Source organism: Epinephelus fuscoguttatus, linkage group LG15 (assembly GCF_011397635.1).
Source record: "Epinephelus fuscoguttatus linkage group LG15, E.fuscoguttatus.final_Chr_v1".
In the NCBI taxonomy this organism is placed as follows: Eukaryota; Metazoa; Chordata; class Actinopteri; order Perciformes; family Serranidae; genus Epinephelus; species Epinephelus fuscoguttatus.
Genome location: NC_064766.1, coordinates 3,424,319 through 3,437,374, shown reverse-complemented (window position 1 = coordinate 3,437,374; position 13,056 = coordinate 3,424,319).

Here is a 13,056-nt window from a genome sequence, read left to right as displayed (position 1 = left end):
TCAGCACAATTCACTGAACGCGTGGATATAAGGTTTTTGAATGTGCGACAAAGTATATTGGAGTTATGACCCAAAACGCACTGTCCTTGATTATAGCTTCACCTAGTGGTGGAAATTCAGGACGACAATAGATTATAAAAAATTTTGCCAGACCTAACGCGTGTGCCATATTTGGTGAGTTTTTGAATTTGGGAAAGGGGCCAAATTGGGGATTATATGCGCATAACAATAATAATAATAATAATAATAATAACAAACAGCGCGATTACAATAGGGTCCTCACGGACAACTTCGTCGTCACTCGGGCCCTAAAAATAAAATGGGTCAGAATTCATTGTTGGGGTTTTTGTAGGCTTTAGAAAAGGAAAATTATCAATGTATCACTGATTCTTTGTTTGTTTGTTTTTCTGTCTAAAAATCTAAGTCTAAAACCTTGTACCAGTCCCTAGTTAGGGTAATATCTGCCAGGGACCTCCTAGGGTAGACTGAGCCCCTTCTCTCCTTCTCTCTCTCTCACTCTAAGATTCTGAAAAATTTGTTCTTCTTCATTCGCTAACATTCATGTCCTATTACTGCATGTCACTAACTCAGCTTCCTCTCAGAGCCTTTGTGCTCCACTGTCTCACAGGTCCCCTCGGATTGCAGCTACGCCTGGATCATGTGTCGTAGATGTGCTGCCTTGGTCCTGCCTGATGCCTCCTACTACGGCTGTTAATATTCGTCATGCTTCTACTATTATTATAATACACATATAATTATTCTTGTCACATACATATACTCATATATATCATATATCAGTGTGGATATACAGCATATATACTACCAAAATATTATTATTATTATGTTATTACTAAAATTAATGTTATTGTACCTATTGTCATTAATGTTTGTTCTGCATCTCTCTCTGTCTCATTTTGTATCATATAGATGACTTTACGTTTATTATGTTGATCTGTTCTGTACAACATCTATTGTATGTCTGTCCGTCCTGGAAGAGGGATCCCTCCTCTCTTGCTCTTCCTGAGGTTTCTACTATTTTTTCCCTGTTAAAGGGTTTTTTTGGGGAGTTTTTCCTTATCCGCTGTGAGGGTCCAAAGGACAGAGGGATGTTGTGTGTTGTAAGGCCCTCTGAGGCAAATTGTGATTTGTGATATTGTGCTTTTATAAATAAAATTGAATTGAATAGAATAAAATTGAATAGCAGCACCATCTGTTGGTGGTAAAAGTCACTGTTGTTTATGGAAATTAAGCTAATTTAATTTAATTTATATATCAAACTTGTCAATTTTTCTAATGCAGGGCTGTTTTCTGTCTAAACACAGTCTTAAAGGTGAACTAATCAACAATGGATCAAATGATAATTACAGATCACTTTTAGTGATAACCCCAGAGAGAATCCTCCCCTGACTCTGCAGTCCCTTTTAGCTCTTCTTAGTGATTTAGTGCCTTAAGCTTTTTGTTTTGGTTTTACAGTCTGTATCTTCACTGTTAAGGTACAGTATCATTGCTCTCTTTAGGTTCATGTGGAGGCAGGGGGCTGTCAGGGGGAAAACAACTTTGATAAACCCACTGTACATGACCGATTGATACGCTAATATCAAACAGACAACAAAAATGTTGGATGGATGTGTACAGATAACCGAATACAGCATTGTTCATTCTTATAAAGGTTGCTCAGTGGTGCATGAAGCTAGAAACGTTCAACTGCCACATCTAAAATTATGTGGATGATCAGAACCTCCTTTATATTGCATAGCCCATAAAGACTTCTGCCAGCCGAGCCAGCACCTTCAGGTTAGGTGCTATGCTAACTTGAATGGGGATAAGATGATTTAATCGTGTCTTTTCTAGACTTTTCAAATGTTATCAGACTGAATAAATCAAATTCTGATCTCCAAAAAAATTATCCACTGATTTACAGACATCTCTTTCACCATGTAAGTATAAGTCTTTTTGGCTCAATGGCATCATGTGACAGATATAATTCCACTGTTTGGCCACTATGAAAACTGACATCAGAGCCCATCTGCACTTCCCGGGGGCCTGCCAAACATGCTCAAACTGTTCAAGATTAGCCAGGCCGGCACAGAATTGATCAGCGCCTATCGCTGCACACTGCATACCAATTAGATTTTAGACTTGCTCATGCAAAAGTGGACAACAATATTCTCATGAGCTTGAGGCGGCCGCAGTTTTTAGAGCCAGGCGCCGCAGTTGCTCCCCACTGACTGCAAAACCCAGGGCATGATGGAAATCGCTTGGCTTTCACTTGATCTAACAGCTGATTAGTTTAGATTTTGAGTCAACAAAATGACACTTAATATAAACTCTTAATTTTTGTTGAAAGGGACAGAGTTTGATGTTATTTGTCTGATTTAACAGAACACATGCTGTGTGGCTGATGGTGACATTTAGTGGTCAGACATAAAATACATTCATCATAAAATGCACATAGCCTATTGTAAATTAACATTGGACTGTTTTAATTATTGAAGTATTTAGCAACACAGAGACTTGCAGTAAGTGAGGATTCTTAAAATGACATCTGTACAAATGTTAAATCCTCTTTATTGAAAGCTGTTGTCTTGTATTTCTTTCCTTGGAAAACATTAACCTAATAGTCAAACAAAATTTATAAAGCCTGTGTAGTTAAGGGAACAGGTCTGCTCTGCAGCAGCAAACTGATATGATGCTGATGTTCATGTGAACCGTGAGCATATGGGTCTGATAATATTTTCAATAAATCAGCATCAGATCGAACAGAATGCGAGTGTTTCTGTGACTTCTGGAAACTGTCAGGAGACTGCCTGACTTTTGTCACTGCTTTGTCACCGCTTTTTGTCACAGCCTCCTGCTGCAGCCACTTGATCTCATTCACTTCCACTTCCAGGTGAGTCAGAGTTCATCTCAAACAAGCCTATTGTTTTACGAACATTTTCATCATTTCAACTCCATGTGGTAAGAAATATGGCAGTGCAGCTTGTTGCACTGCTGCCAAGTGGCCAAAAATCTATTAGTACATGTTTGGTGCAGTGGTGTAGTGGAGGGTATACTCAGGTATACAGGGTATACCCACTTCCTTTTCTATCCAGTTACAGTATACCCACCTATCAGCTAAAAAGCCATTGTAATAGGAGAGAATGCCCACTTCCTCATCAGTAACCTACCTATCTACCTAGTATTACACCCACCTCATCAACTACCACTACACCACTGTGTTTAAGGTAAACAAGAAGTAGTTAGTCAAATAAGAAAGAGCTGGCCTTTTTTCTGTTTTCCTCTGTGCACGCCCCTGTCAGACACTACAGAGTCCTCTGCAGTCTGCTGTCAGGACTCAACAGTGATTGGCTGGTTTGCTGTCTTGAATCCTGACTGGATCATACTTCCATTTTGTGTGTGTGTGTGTGTGTGTGTGTGTGTGTGTGTGTGTGTGTGTGTGTGTGTGTTTGTGTGTGTGTTTCAGTGTAATGAACTCATACTGAGCTCTCTGGCATAGTTGCCATGGTGAATTTCGGACCAGCCAATCAAAGCTTTGTCTGCAGTGTGTGTGCAAACACATACACAGATACACAAAATATATAAAGACACACTCCATAAACACACAGATATTGCATTTTTGCTCAGATATGTGTAATTAAGCACATCTCTGTCTCCCTCCTTTCCATCCACTACCCACCCCAGTCTGTTTGGTCTCTTGACTCTCCTCCGTGTTATTGCCATGGAAACTCAGCTGAGATTGCAGGGTTGCAGCAGCAATGAGGGGAATGGAGTGAGACTGAGATTGAGGGTGAAAGAGAAAGGCAGACAGAAAAGGTAAACTGGGGTAAAAAGACAGAGTATAATAAAGGGGGTATAAAATCTACTATTTCAAATCAACAAACCAGTGAATGTTGAAGTCAGTATTGCCACATCCCGGCTCTATCTCTTTCTTTCAGTGTCAGTCTTGTCTCTGTATTCAGGTCAGCAGTTATCTGACTTTCTTGCTGAAGTCTCTGTCCCTTCTTGTCTGTTGATTTATTTCCTTTATGCTTTTCTTTCTCTTCCAAAGACAACAATGATGTTGCACAGCTTCCCCTGACAATGAGGCTTAATATATATGTTTAGCCTCAGTAAACCATCCCTCCACCCATCCCTCTAATGATCAAGAGTGATCCCAATTTAAATGACCGTATAATATTATAACTTGGCCTTATCACTGTCACTCAATATGCTATTAATAGTCTGAATTTCTCTTGTTAACACATCCACTTCCTGTCCTCTGATCCTCCTTTGTTAGAGTACTCCTTGTGATCATTTTCTGACTTAGCAGCTTTAAAGTGACATTAAAGCTGCACCACATCACTTTGAGAAGAACCAGTGGCAGCAATAAACTATTTTTTATTACCCTTTAATTCCCTTTATTAGTATGCGATAAAATACATTCAAAGTGTTCTTACTTTGTGACTGGATGGGCCTTTACTTGTTGAGTGAGTGTAAGCTTGGTTCCACACCTCTGAATTAATGTCTCAGATTCACTCAGCAATATACACTCACCGGCCACTTAATTAGGTACACCTGTTCAACTGCTCATTAATGCAAATAGCTAATCAGCCAATCACATGGCAGCAACTCAATGCATTTAGGCATGTAGACATGGTCAAGATGGCCTGCTGAAGTTCAGCCCAAGCATCAGAATGGGGGAGAAAGGTGATTTAAGTGACTTTAATGTAGCGGGGTTGTTGGTGCCAGATGGGCTTTTGTAAGTATTTCAGAAACTGCTCATCTACTGGGACCTCAAGGGTTTACAGAGGATGATCTGAAAAAGGGAAAATACCCAGTCAGCGGCGGTTTTCTCGGTTAACTCAAATAACTACTCATTACAACCAAGGTTGACCATCTCTGAACAATCAACACATCGAACCTTGAAGCAGATGGGCTACAACAGCAGAAGACCACACTGGGTGCCACTCCTGTCAGCTAAGAACAGGAAACTGAGGCTACACTTTGCACTGGCTCACCAAAACTGGACAATAGAGGATCGGAAAAACATTGCCTGGTCTGATGACTCCTGATTTCTGCTGTGACATTCAGATGGTAGGGTCAGAATCTGGGATAAATAACATGAAAGCATGCATCCGTCCTGCCTGTATCAATGGTTCAGGCTGGTGTTGGTGGTGTAATGGTGCAGGGGATATTTTCTTGGCACACTTTGGGCCTCTTAGTACCAACTGAGCATAGTTTAAACACCACAGCCTTGACCGTGTCCATCCTTTTATGACCACAGTGTACCCATCTTCCAATGGCTACTTCCAGCAGGATAATGCACCATGTCACAAAGCTCAAACCATCTCAAACTGGTTTCTTGAACATGACAATGAGTTCACTGTATTCCAATGGCCTCCACAGTCACCAGATCTCAATCCAATAGAGCACTGTTGTGTGATGGAATGGGAAATTCACATCATGGACGTGCAGCCGACAAATCTGCAGCAACTGTGTGATGCTATCATGTCAACATGGATCAAAATCTCTCTGAAGAATGTTTCCAGCACCTTGCTGAATCTATGCCACTAAGAATAAAGGCAGTTCTGAAGGCAAAAGGGTCCAAACTGGTACTAGCAAAGTGTACCTAATAAAGTGGCTGGTGAGTGCAAATAAGTATGGTGTTGTGCTCATTGATGAAGCGTGGCTAAAGGCCTTTGCACACTGAGTCCATTTTTTTTCATGTGAAGTTGTTGCGCATTTAAAAATAGATACAAACTCACATTATGTCAATCACTTTTGGACAGTGACTCTTGACTCGCTTTCAAGTTTTCAGAGCAGCTTACATTTTCTGTGATTTTTTTGCATCTTATGGAAATTTGAGGTAATATTCCCACTTTTTCACAAAAGCATGAAACTTGGCACAGTTGTACAGTTTGGGGCCCTGAACATTTTTAGTAATGGAGCAATCGCAAAAATGCTACTTGGTGGCCATTTAACCTTCCACCATAACTGAATAATGTATTTTTTATCATATCTTCTGAAGCAAACATGCTAAAAGAATAGGTGATGTCTACCCCAATGTTTTAATAGTAATGGATTACAGTGATGCCATATACAACATCATAAACCCTCCATATGAATAGTTAAGGGTGAATTCAGTATCACAAGCAGGAAATCACAGGCTAGATAGGCTAGACTTTATAATATCATGTATGTTGCATGCATGTAGCGTTATAAAGTCTTAATTAGATATTAGACATTTATTAACTCTGACAATACAGTGACTGTGAAGAGTAGAACAATATTCAGTATGACCAACTTAGCTGAAAATAATCTGTCAAACACAAAGATTTACTTCAAAAAATTTATTTTGAAAGACGTTTTGAGATTGAGACAAGTATTGTTTTGTTGCTGAACCTATTCAATGTCTCCTTCTAAGTCTCCTTCACATTGACAGAGAGCTGTGCACTTTAAGAGGGTATTTTTTGTATTTGTAATACCACCCAACCCCAGTCTGTTGGAGATGGCATATTTGATGCCAGCTCAAATGCTTGTCCCAACAATATCTTCTTTGGTACACTCTTTTGAGGCTCTGCACTAGTGCATTCTTAGTTGGTGAGATTTCCCCCATTCCCCCTTCTTTTATTGTGAACAACTCAAAATTAATTTGATGGATGCTGAATTGGCTTTTGGTGAGAATGTAGAGGAGGTTTGTGAAGCACTTCACAATGGAAATGATCTTCTTAAGAATGCTTTTTGGAGTCTTTGACAGAGCCATGGAGGCCTCTGTTGCCATTTCATCAGCATTCCAGGTATCCCATGCTGTCTTCTTTCCTCTAGTTGCAAATGCAGATAATACGTATATCACACCCAGTGAAAGCATGGAACACAGGAAGGGCCATTTTTGCAATGGAAACATTTTTGAAATAGTTTAGGGCCCCAAACTGTACAATTGTACCACGTTTCATGCTTTTATGAAAAAGTGAACATAATTTTCACATATACCTGTTAGAGTTGTTTGAATAAAACAAGATTTATGGTTGTGCGTAGGCTGTGGAGGCTTTATTGTCGTCACAATTTATTGTTACTTATCTGTGAAATAAAAGTAAATAAAAGCTTCGTTTCCACTGAGGGAAATGGTGTCAGTATACAGAAACAGACAGGAGTTACAATTCTGGGGAGGTGCATGTCAAGCTACAGCATAGATTATGGCATAGGCTCAACATTGCCATGGAGGTTATGCCGTAGCTATGCCATTGATTCAACGCATACGTATAAATTAACTTTAAGAAGCTGTCAAGAAAATGTGGTGGTGGGACACATCTGCGACAAGACAGAGGAAGAGGTCACGCAGTATCCTTTCTTAACTCAGAGAGTCTACTTTCAGCAGGTCAGACATAATATTCAGGTGGATGATGATGACGAGGAGGAGGATGAGGACCACGCACAGACAGAGGGAGAGAGATAGTGAAAGTATGGCAACAGAGAGGGAGGACAGCTCAGCCCCTTCATGTAGCCAAGGTACCAAATGCAAGACATGTGTAGAGTGGAGACAGCCATATAGGTTATTCCAGAGGAGAGAAGCAAGGGAGCAAATGTAGCTTTTAATTTTGTCTATGTATTGTGAATTATCACAAAAGAAATAGAACAATAAAACACATCAGACTCAGTGTGCAAGGTTTCTGTGTATAAGTTTTGTTTTTTCGGATGATGGATTAAAAAAAAAAGAATACAAAAAAATTGGACTCAGTGTGCAAAGGTTTTGAGTATGGAGACACTGTCCTCCTACATAGCTAGCTAGCTACCCAGGGCTCTAGCTTGTACCATTGAGGAGACTGTCCATCAAAATATTTCTGGGAATCTGGGAAGGTTTAATGAGCCAAGGAGGACTTTACAATACATGCGTTGGACATTTTAAAGCTTATTGTAAATTTATATAATAAAAGGGACTGCAAAACATACCAGCAGTTAATAATGACTTCTTTTTTTTTTTTTTTTTTTTTTTTTTTTACAGAAATTTTTGGTCCTTGTACAGATTATTTTTTACATGTGTGGCATTGCACTGGGAGCAGACTTTGTAGTCTAGAATTCGTATTCCTAAAATCCTGTCTACATCCCTGTAGCTACCTATATCCATGAAAATAATGACAGTGAATGAAGAAATTAGCTACGTGGCTGCACTTGTTAGACCACTATGATCTTTTACACCGCAGAGCCACATTCACCCATTTACACACACATTCATACACTGGTGCCCAAGGCAAATGTGCCACCTGCTACTCAGTTAAAGTAATACACATGCAATTTGGGGTGCAGTTTCTTGCCCAAGGATACTCTGACATGTGGACTGGAGGAATCTGGGAGCAAACCATCAATTTTCCAATTAATAGAGACCCACTCCACCTCCTAAACCATAGCCGCTCCTGTTTGCAAAAGCTAACATGAACACAATTTCAGACTTTATTAATGACGTGAAATGAAAAGGCTGATGAGGACCACTTCTTATTAAAAGCTACATGTAAATTAAATCCAAGGAAAAATAGATGGAAAATCAGACCATTAAAAATGATTTCTGAACTCCCAAAATAGGACTATTATCTATTTTTTTTCCTCTATACTTTTGGATCTACTAAAAACAAACAAACAAACATAGTTCATAGCCATGGCTGCATTAACTTGCTTGGAGGCCCAAAGGCAAAAAATACCAGCTGGTCCCTGATCAATCTCTTCGTTCCAAAACACATTCATTTGGACTATTTAATATGTGAGCACATAACTGAGATTCGAACCAGATTCGATTCTTGACATGGATGATTCGGCACTGATTAACAAATGACATTAATCAGTAATCTAAATGCATATTAATAATGCAATGTTGATGGAACGAATGAGGCAGAACTGAACCACGAGAGCAGTGCAGCACCCGGACAGCCTACAGCGCAGACAGGCTAGAGTTAACTTGGAATTCATCTTCACAAAAGGTAGCAGTTGCAAACTTGTTTGTTTGTTTTAATGTTTAAATATTACATTTGTGAGGCAAAGGTGAAGTATACTGTGAATACTTTCTATGTTTTCATTCAGACACAAATGTTATCGGAGCAAAGTGTCACGACCTAGCAGTGGCGCCATACAGGGGAGAAAAGTTAGGACAATTCCAAGGGGCCCTGACTGACAGGGGCCCCAAAAATAGGTAAAAATTAATATACAATTATTAAACCATCATCATTTTTTTTTCAAATATAGTATAAAACTAATGATCTCTTTGTTTTTACTTGTTTTTGGCAGTGACAGTTAAATATCCCCATTGACCAAAAATTAAACATCCATATTTACTGACCACCCCCCTATATCTGCATGAAGTGGTTTGGTCCTGCATTAGCACTCAAGGTGACAGTGCCTAGTAGCAGTCAGCAGTTGCTACAGTCATCATCATGCTACCTAGTACTAAAACAAAATCCAGTTTTCAAAAAAGGAAAGAGAGAAAGGAGAGAGAGGAGAGGCAAAAGAAAGGGTGTCAATATGTGACCCAGTTTTTCTCCAAGAAAGGTGGGTAGCCTATAGTCTGAGAGTGGTAGAAATGAACCTTAGCTTAATGTCCATAGTGAAATAAGCTAGCTACAGACTAGCGTTAGCCTACATTTCACTCCTTTTTAACCTACATTTAATCAGTGCAGGTAAATGTTTAGCAGGATATTCATATTAAATCAGTTGTCCCTGCCCCTTTTACCAGACTCAACAACAGATGAGTCAGAAGCAGCAGCCCTGTCTCCCCATAACTTTACCCCTCCCTGTCTCAATGAAGAAGGTGAGCAACATTGTGCTGAATGATATGCCAGTTAGCATCATTGCAGGGAGTCTGTGGGAATTTCTCTCTCTCTTTTTTACCATTACAAAAAAGAAAACGAAATATTTTTTAAGGACAGAAATTCAAACAAATTATTTTTCCACATAATGATTATTATGAAACAAAAACAGCCTTCAACTGTCTGTACTGGATGCTGGGCAGTTGGAAACATTAAGTATCCTAACTCAGCCTGTATAAAAGTTACAGACAATATTAAAATAATCCAGTTAGATGCTTTCATTTAGATTGAATTAAGGCTGTTAAATGACATCTATAGATACAGACTTTATTATTCCCATGAAGGGCAATTTATTTGAGCAGCTTGCACACACACACACACACACACACACACACACACACACACACACAGAACAAAGCAAAATACAAAAACATGTAGGCTATCTAATGTATGTAATCTAGTGGTGGTGATACAGAACTTTAGGTAATTTGGATCAATGTAATTCTGTAGGATTTACTGTCGTTCATTTATTAGTATCAAAAATCTGCTGTTTTCATTATTTTGAGATGATGATCTTAATTTATTTTGATCAAAAAGTTAATGTATATTTAAGTTGTTGTTTTTTTAAGTCTTTCATTAATGTTGAGAATTTTCCATTTTGGGATTTTACAATAAAAATTACACTTAGACTGTGAAAGATGGCCTTTAGCACATTTTTATTGTGGCTTTTAATCTTGCATCAAATAGTGAATTGCATACTGTATGCAGACTGTTGCATGTACAACTCACTAGCAGTAAATATTGTACTGACAACAGCTGCACAGGGGGGACCCAATGTGATTTTTTTTTCATGGGGCCCAAAATTCCTGGCGGCACCTCTGCGACCTGGCTCTAAAGCAAAAAAACAAGACAAAAAAAGAAGGAGATGCAGACTGAAGGCAAAATGATGAATAACTTAAAAAAGAAAGTAAAGTAATATTAGACCCCAACAAAAAACAAAAATAAATGAAGGCAACAATGAGATTTGTTTATCAGTAGAGCCAGCACTGAAGGTGTATGTCTGCCTGAGTGCTGCATGTGGTCTGGAGTGTTGAAGGTGTGAAAGCAACAAACAATGCATCTGACGGAAGAGAGTGTCTCAGTCAAAGTGGCAGGGTTTTTATAGCCTGAGAGCAGCGGGCCCAGCTGTTTCCAAGGTTGATCACTCTGCCCACCAGGTAGCCTGACTGCTTCATTAAAGAAACAGAACACAGAATGAAAAAATAAACCAGGGAACTGTCACACAGCGCAGTGATCAGCAGTAACATTACCAAACCAGACCATTTGACCAAAACACACTGCAGCATTAAACAATTTAAACCAACTCTGTGGTGAAGAAAACAACTCTGTGCTCAGTCTGTTTCTCAGTCTCAGTCTGTACGTCAAAACCCAGCGCCTGGCCTGCTCAGTGTCTTGGCTTTTCCTGGAGCTAATGTGCAGTTTAGAGGCTGCTCTCCACTGCTGGAGATGTCAATAACAACAGTGGAGCCAAGGAGCACTCTGCTTTCGTAAGGTGCTTTTAAATTAATAGATTGATTAATGCAGTTAACTTTAAAAATATTTTTTAAAAATAAAAGACTTCAGATCATTTTTTGAACAGTACATGAATTGCATGCTTTTTTTAAATGTATTTTTTTGTGTGAAATATTCCAGTATGCAAACACTGGACACTACACAGGTTTATATATCTATATCTATCTATCTATCTATCTATCTATCTATCTATCTATATATATATATATATATATACATATATTACATACATTATATATTGTGAGGGACTGCCTCACTCTAGTTTAAGATTTAGGGTATGGAATGGAAGCATTTTGGCGATTAGGTTGAAGGGAAAAAGGACCTGTACAAGAACCAGATGGTATGCAAGTAAATTCATCTGATTATGTAATTATGTTTCACCACTACCAGAATATATGTGACACCACTTACTAGAATATAATATACTGTATGTGACACCACTGCAAGAACATATGTGACACCACTTTCCAGAAAATAATATATGTGACACCACTTACCAGAATATTATGTGACACCACCAGAATAAATGTGATACAACTTACCAGAATACAATGAATATGAAGCAGTGAAGCAGTGAATATTGCCATGATCCTGGGTTTTTGTTCATATTTTGTTATCTTGTGGACTTTGTTTTGGAGTTTTCTGTTTGTGTTTCTATATATTCATATTTATTCTGCTTCCTGTTTTATTTTGTATTCTCTCCTCATGTGTCATGTCTGGTTTTCTTTCCTGTCTTTTCACCTGTTTCATATCTGTCTCGTTAATCCTTGCCTGTTCTCTGAGACCTAGTCCACACAGACCCATGTACTTCTGAAACCGAAGTTTTCGGGCTCTGTTTTCCAAAAAAATTCATCCACACGAGTGGTGTGATAAAAAAATATGATATCCACATGAAACCGCAAAACCAGCTATAAAGTGATGTAATACACATGCCAAAGCAGTAGGTGGCGATGTAACTTGTAACGGACAGGCCATTTTAACCAATCAGAAGTCAGAGTCAATATCAGAATAGGGAAGTGTGGAAAATAAAAACAACCCACTCCACAAAAATAGCGCGACCTAATTCAACAGCAGGCCCAAAAGTGCGGTTGCGTGTGGCCAAACAGCCAAATTGCATAGAATAATACAAGGTTTCAGAAGTACACGGGTCCGCGTGGATTAGGCCTGAGTCCTCCATTCACACCTGTTTATATTAGTCTTGTCTACTCCACCCTTGTTAGCCAGTCCCTGTTTCACTCCTTTTGCATTTTTTTTTTGTATTCCATCTTCAGCGGTGTCTCATCCTTGCAATTAGTTTTCTGTGTACCTGTGTGTTTCCTTTTGCCCTCTGTCAGTTCGTCTTTGTTGATGCTGTTGTTCATCCTGGGTTCTGTTCATCCTAGGTTCAGTTCATTTGTGTTCCTCCTGCGTCATCCCTCCCTGTTCATTGTGGGGTTTTTTTGTTCTGCTTTCTTTGGACTTTGAGTTGCCTCCCGGTTCTGGATGTTTTCCATCGGCTATATTAAAGCTTGTTTTTTGTTAAAACCCCAGACTGTCTGTTTATCTGCATATAGGTCTTTGTCTGAACTGACACGTAACAAATATGTAGTAATTAGAAACATAGGATGAATATAAAGTGATAAGCAGAATAAATAGAGATGAACGCTGAAATAGGATTTAAAGAAACATTAAAATATGTGAGGGCAATTTGTGGGGCTGTGATGATAAATTTGTGACA